The 7,088-nt window shown below is 46.8% G+C and overlaps 1 long non-coding RNA gene across 3 annotated transcripts; it reads left to right on the top strand.

Annotated features, from left to right (window-relative positions):
* Positions 1 to 595: 595 nt before the first annotated feature.
* Positions 596 to 2,921, top strand: LOC124683678. 3 transcript variants are annotated; one of them, XR_006996787.1, is made up of 3 exons: positions 596 to 680; positions 1,561 to 1,627; positions 2,667 to 2,921. It is a non-coding gene; the product is annotated as an uncharacterized LOC124683678 (long non-coding RNA). The 3 variants fall into 3 exon arrangements; XR_006996785.1 differs by lacking the exon at positions 596 to 680 and adding an exon at positions 790 to 1,080; XR_006996786.1 differs by lacking the exon at positions 596 to 680 and adding an exon at positions 790 to 1,091.
* Positions 2,922 to 7,088: the final 4,167 nt, after the last annotated feature.

The raw sequence follows: 7,088 nt of genomic DNA, 5'->3' as shown, positions 1-7,088 counted from the left end.
CGTGTGCCCCCTTTAATTAAAAAAATGCTTGAAAAATTTATAACGATTTGATGATCCTTGTAGGATTTAGATACAAGAAGTAATGCTGTTAGAATTGGTGCATTCTCAGCCCCTATACGTGTCATCTCTGCGTTTTGTGTCTCTGAATGTGGGTTCCATGGGCTGCAGCGATTCTGCATGCGCTGGATTCTCAGCGTTCTGCCGCTCCAGCCTCCAGGTAACGATGTGCCGTCTCTGCTGATGGGCCAGTGGTTTGTGGGCCCGTGTAGAAACAGCTGCCTCACGCTCATGCTTTGGACGGTGCCGTCCGTTCCACCTCTTTCTTTTCCCTTGATCGGTTGGTCGAGTCTTTGAGTTTCCTCCATGCGGTTTGACCGAGGGCTGGGTTTCTCTCGACCGGGGCTAGGTTCCTCCGTGAGGCAGGGAGGAAGCCCGCCGCTGCTGCTTCTGTTAGTCTGATGATGGCGGGAGCGATGTCAGACACAGCCGCCGCGGGCGCATTCACCGCCTCTGGCACCAGCGCCAATCCACGGGGGCCGCCTCCGCGTGCCCGAGGGTCGTCGCCGCCGGTGGGCGGAGGCGCTGCAGGGTCGTGCACTGCGACGCCGGCGGGGACGCCCAGGCAGTCGCCAAGCCGGCCAGCATCCCCTCGCTCGAGCAGTTCAAGATCTCCGCCGACCGTGAGTCCCTTTCCACCTCTTCCGATTTCGCTTCCCCTAGCCCTGCCCTGCTTCCCTGGGCTCTGAAGGCTACACTGGTTTACTTAGTTTAAACTGCTCGAATTAGGGGATCTATGTGGTATTCCATGGTTGTTTTGGGAGTTGGCGTAAGTTGTCATGGCATGTGTAGATGCCTTCTTCGATAAAGATGTGTAGATTCCTGGGTGCCTGGACAATAGAAAAGGAGAGATTGCATTGTTGTCCCCCGGTTCTGTTTTGATTGATGTGAGCACATGGAGGATTTTTGCAGGTTATTGACCTTGTGTTCACAGCCTATCTGTTCAGCGGACCAAGCAGTTTGAGAGGTAGGATATGGGATACCAATCAGTTGTGATGGCATAAGAGCCAATTGGACATCAAGGTATTGAAAATGTGCGATATCTTCATGAAACCTTGATTAATTTTCTTTTTGCCCTGACTTTCGAAATATTGGCAACTTATAGTGGTAACTCATCTTGGAGCCATGCCCTTCGCAGATATTTGCACTTCGTATGTTCATTGCTGATGAATAAACGATATAGTATTTTTTATTTCAACAAAAAGATTTGATATACTTTGCTTAGCAAAATGGTGTTCTTACTGTTGCAGCATAAACTAAGGAGCCTGCCTGACTAATAATACCAAATACTAATATAAATACAAATCACATAATATAAGATTGTAAGAATAGACGGTAGTTGTCCCATGGTTTGGGTATTACATATTGGCCAATCACAGGAAATCTTTGATTCTTGTTTGGTATTATTTCGTTTTGTGCTTTAGTCCATCCGATGCTTGTACTGGATACCAGTTTCTAAACTATGACACTGTATGTGCTGATCTCAAATTGGTTACGAATCAGCAGGGTGAAGCTTCGGCACTGTCCACATCTTCCTATCTCTACGCGCTCTCCCAAGGAACTCACCATGGTATGGTTCTCCTTTCCAAGTAGCATTTTGTCCGTGTTAGTTTCAGAACAAAAGATAAACATGCAATGTGCTTCCTAGAGATCTCATGCCATATTGATTGTGCATGCATCTGCTGAATCATTAAAATTTCAGACTTTTGATCGAATGATGTAGCAGAACGGAGATGGAAGAACGATTCAGAATTCTGGATATTTTTTTTGATATTTGCCTTCCCGCGATTTCATATAATTGCGAATGTGTCACATTTCATTGGTATGCAGAAATCATCACTCATTCTCATCTTTATGTAATAGCATGCTTTTGTCAAACTAAGGTAAATAGATCCACTATAACTTCAATACTGAAATTCCATTCGGATTTACTATGGCATTTTTTTGCTAATGTTTAGCTCGCTGGTATTTCCATTCACCAGTTACTGTATTACAGTACCTTGAACCTTCTTCAACATACTGTATCTCCCTTCTTTCACACACATTTATGTGGCTTTTGCTCTGTAAGCTTTTACATTGCAAGTCTATTTGCTACTTCTATGTTTATCAGTAGTATATATCAATGAACTTACTTGAGGACTATAAGTGTGTAATTAGATAATTAATTTACTATATTTTAGAAGGATTATCTTATATACTCAGATCGCAGCGTTCTGAAGAATATTGCTGCAGTTGGAAACTGATTCGTAGTTCAGTAGCCGTGTACTTCAAAAGCTGATCTGAATATGATTTTTAGTATGTTATGGTTCAGGGACCAATTTGTGTCTTCATTTCTTGAGTAACGGAAAGCTTGAGAAACTTGGATTTTGTCTTAATTACTCGACACATACTCTTTTTGAATCATTCAAATTTAGTTTCTCTTTTACTGCAAAAGAACCAATTAGGCTGTATCTAAAGCTAGCCCGCTATCTAAAAATGATTCACATAGATTTCTATATGATTACAAGATTTTTTTTAATGTTAATCTGTCTTGGTTCATGTATTTCAGGTTACAGATCCATCGACGCTTTTGTGCAGTCTCTTATCTGTTTCTTCTATTATTTTGACAGCCCTTATAGAAGGTGACACGCTACAAGAGTATTGGATATTTTGTTGTTCCTGAGTTCATTGTATATGTACCAAAAGTTTGAAAGGGTCAGCTATTTTCTGTTTCCTCTTTGCACATGTACATGAATACTTCTCATTATGTGTGTATATTAGTATATAGTACTACCTAGCCATGTTCATGTTTCTGTAACAGTAGCATCTTTTTTTGGTGGGATAGTAACATAACATGTATTCTTATACAATGCTAAGCTGCGAGGATAGCCGCAATTATTTACTTTTGTATGAGCAAAATAAATGTAGTTTGTTGTTTACTGATCTTAATATTGTTAGTTTACAGGGTTATCGTGAGTTGATGGCTAATTTTGTTGGGTTTCTTGCTTAAAAGTATCTCAGAGAATGCAATTTGGTCATGTGCACTCCCCCTAAACTTGACAACAGTTGTTTTTGAACTATCAAAGTAAGATAATTGGTTGCAGAACAAACTCATTTCCCGCCCTTCAATTGTTTCATTAGATGCGTTTGGTTGAGTATTAAACTAAGCTTTAAGCGTGGTGAATACCCAGCCTGCTGAGCCCCTTCCCGCACGAGCTCCATGGGCCATTCAATCCAGAGTAGGAGTTATCTTGGACGTTAGTTTGGGCCCCATTGCCCCTAGCCGGAGAGCCAGTTGGTTCTGTCTATCTCCGTCCACCGCTCCAGCGATGTGGGTGGAGGCACACCGGTGCTTCCACGGTGGCCAGCGGTGAGTAGGTGGGAGGTGTGAATCTGTAGAGTTAGGTTGGAAGCAATTTTTGCTTCCTTTTTGCTCTTTTTGGCATGGCCACGGTGGCGTGTCACCAGAGGCGGGATGGATGCGGGCCGCCGATCTGAGGTGTGCTGGTTTTCGGATCAGTTTCTCCCATCGCCGCTTGCGCCATCTTCCCTCTGCTGCAGAGGAACCACCATGTTGATGGCCATGGGGCTGGAGGCAGTGGGTGCAGTGGGCTATACCTTTATTTGTATATTAGCTCTATGAAACAAGCATATGATGATCTGATTCAGCTATCTGAGTTACACACCATATCGCTGCAAGTTACATCTCCAGATTCATTATCGCTACAATTTATGCCGTTTTTTAATTTCCCAGTCGGCTCTTACATTGGATTTGACAGTCTATCTTCCCATTTTCATAGCCAAACGGGTGGATTTGGACCCACCTATGTCTCAACTTGGAATTTTGATTTTTCAGGTTTTTGGATGTACCTATTTCATATATGTGTACTTCCCTAAACGTGTTGGAACACATGTGATCCATATTTCATGTGCCGATGTGCCTAATGTTTAGTTTTAGACCTATTGTTATTCAAAACTAATTATTTTCTCTTACACTGCAACCTAAGCAGCTTCATGACATATATGGATAGGTCGAGCATGTCTTTTTTTTTCACATTTTTGCTTGACCGTTGCAGGCTTGGTGCAAGGGACACTTTCTCCTATGTTAATTGCTCTCCAGTTATACCCCTTTTGTTACATTTATACTGGACACGATGTAGCTATAGCGCTCGAATTTTGAAGTATTTTTTTATTAAAGCTTCCTCATTATTAACTTTATTCCAGTGATATTAGTCTGATTGTTGGGTATAACAGCATTCTTTGTATGTATCAATCTTATCTGCAACATGTTTCCCATTGTGATGTGTTATCATATTAAAATATTTTTGGGTAGATACTAAAAAGATTGTGTTCTACAAAACTACACCAGCCATCAACACATGAGACACGTAGAAACCATAATCACAATCAAAATTGTGAACACATTGTGCCAAGTTCCATGCAGACCGAGTTTTATGTATGTAAAGAATTCACCAAATACAGCGTACAAGCCCTGTTGTGTGACAACCCCAGGCAGGCGGCGAGGCGAAGCTCGCGTGTCCGTCTAGTATCGGTCTAAAGTGATTGTGATCTTGAGCATTTGCACATGACGCACCACAGTTGACCGAATCCAAGACGGATTCGATTTAGGGCAATGATGTTGCGCAACAATTAACACTCAAGCAGTTAAGCACACCTCCTAACATGATTGGTGTCCACGTACGTATCATCCTCTTACAATCCTCCAATTCTAGGACTAGTAGGAGTAACAAGACTACAAGAGAGCAGAGAATCGATCCAATCATTCAGCGGCGCCCGCCAGAAAGCATCATGTGTTTGTTAGGGCATTTCCAGCCGCACGATGCGGCCGTGATCGGAAATGCGTCCGCGCCACCTCCGCGGGACGACGCAAAGTGACCAGGACCGTCCGCGGAGACGCAAACCCGGCCCAAATATACGCGCAGGATGAGTCTCGCGGATGCTGCGCGGACGCGGAAAGTGTCCGCTTGCGTCCGAGTGGACGTTTTGTCGCCCGCCCGGCGGTGACCCGGCGTCGATGTGTCTTCTCCGCTAGTGCGGCGCCGAGGCGTCGCCTCGGCGATCGCGGCCGCGTAAATAGCGATGCCTCGCGTGGCGCGCGGCCGTCGCCTATCTCTGCGCACGAAGTAATGGCGTTGCCACGCGTGCCGCGGCCGTCGCCCTGCCTTTGATCTATATAAACAGGGGCGCCAACATCTCATCTCCTCCCCACAAAACCCTAGCCGCCGCACAACCTCCACCGTAGCGCCGCTGACGCTCAGACTCCGCCGCAACCACCATGAGCAACGCCGGCCGCGGCTAGGCTGCCGCACCTCCACCTACACCTCCCACTCCACCTCCCCCGGCCTCGAGCTCCGACGAGGAGTTCGACTCCGACGACAGCACGGGCGACCTCCTCGACCCGGTCGGGAACACCAAGTACACGGCTAACGCGGAGAAGGAAGCGACGGAGGAGCGGGCGGCCCACGCGGCGTTCGACACCCGGATGGAACAGGCGCAGGCCGGCGGGCTGCCGCGGCCGCGAGGAGTCCGACTCCAGGCATATCATGGTCTTCCGATGACCACGATGTGCCTACCGGAGGAGAGGGCAGCGGAGCAGAGAGCAATAGTCGAGTCCTTCGAGACGCTCAAGGACGACGCCGCGAACGCGAGGCTGGAGCAGTGCTTGCAAGAGGACGCGGCGGCGCACCGAGCCATAGCAGCCGCACAGGAGGCGGCTGAGAAGCAGGCGATGGAGCAACGCAACGACGGGGCCGACCCGTCTGGAAACAAGTAGTCTAGGTTTCTAGATCTACATTGTATAGTTTTTATGCATTTAAATGTACTACTTTTTATATTTTTAAATACGTTGCAAATCTAAATATGGGTCGCCCCGGTGGGAGCACACCCAGACGCAAACGGACGCGCGGACAAAATATATCCGCGGAACGACGCAAACGGACACTCGCAACCACTTTTGGACGTTCGAAATGCGTCCGTCCCGTTTGAAATGCCCTTAGTAAAAAAATACACCCTTCATGCCATTTGGTTTTGTTGTGTCCAGGGCATCCGATGTCTACGCCTCGCATGTGCACCGCACATTACCTACGTAGGGGAACAACAGACGGGGGAGTATCTAGCTGCCACACATACATACGTACAACCAACCACAGTAGAGCTGTACGTAATCCTTGTGACTTGACACTCAGTTTAAATTGTGTTTCTTGTACTGTACGAGAGAAGACTGAAAGAACATGCAGAAGTGACCTCTAAATAAAGTGAGAAAAATTCAGAAGCTTAATCTGTGTGACGGGATTTCTCAGCAGACTGTACTTTGTACATATATGTACTCTTCCACCCGATTGAGCTAGGCGCAAATCTAATGGAGCAGTCCTTCTAGCTACACAAGCCCAATGTGATAAGTGTGACTGTTCTTATCTCCCGACGAAATGCGCACGTCAACTTTGGAGATTCATAATGGCTGCGGCTTACGGCTTTTCATAAAAACTTTATTATATCAGCCTGATGTTAAAGCCTAAGCCGATACAAGGTGTCCGCTAGAGATGCTCGTATCACCGGATGAAATGCTCGCTTTCAGCTTCGGAGATCCATATGAAACGGAGGCCCTCGGCTACAATCAGGATGTGCTTTTTTTTCTCACAAAAGTTGCTGAGATAGTAGTTCGGAACAGCAGCGGTACAGCACGCAGCTGGGTGCTGTCTGTCGATATCGCACACATCGCGTTGGGGGGACCCGATCGCTCTACCAAACCAAAGCCACAGAGATATTCTCCTCACGCTAAACCGTCACCTAACCGTATTTACAACCGGCGCAATCCGCATCAGACGCCGACCGCAATGGCGCAATCCCATTAAGCTAAGCGCAACCACGCAGGCAAGCAGCAGGCGTCGCCACCAATGGGCAGTAGATTAAGCAAATCTGCTGCGCTGGGCGTCGACGCCATGTGAAACCCCCGGACCGTCCAGGCGAAGGCGAAGGCGAAGGCCAAGGCGAGTTGAATAAGGGGAAAGCGACCGAACACGACGGCGTAGGGT

The sequence above is a fragment of the Lolium rigidum genome, chromosome 1 (genome assembly GCF_022539505.1).
Source record: "Lolium rigidum isolate FL_2022 chromosome 1, APGP_CSIRO_Lrig_0.1, whole genome shotgun sequence".
NCBI lineage: Eukaryota > Viridiplantae > Streptophyta > Magnoliopsida > Poales > Poaceae > Lolium > Lolium rigidum.
Note: the sequence above shows the minus strand (reverse complement) of the source record. Positions and strands in the feature narration are given on the sequence as shown.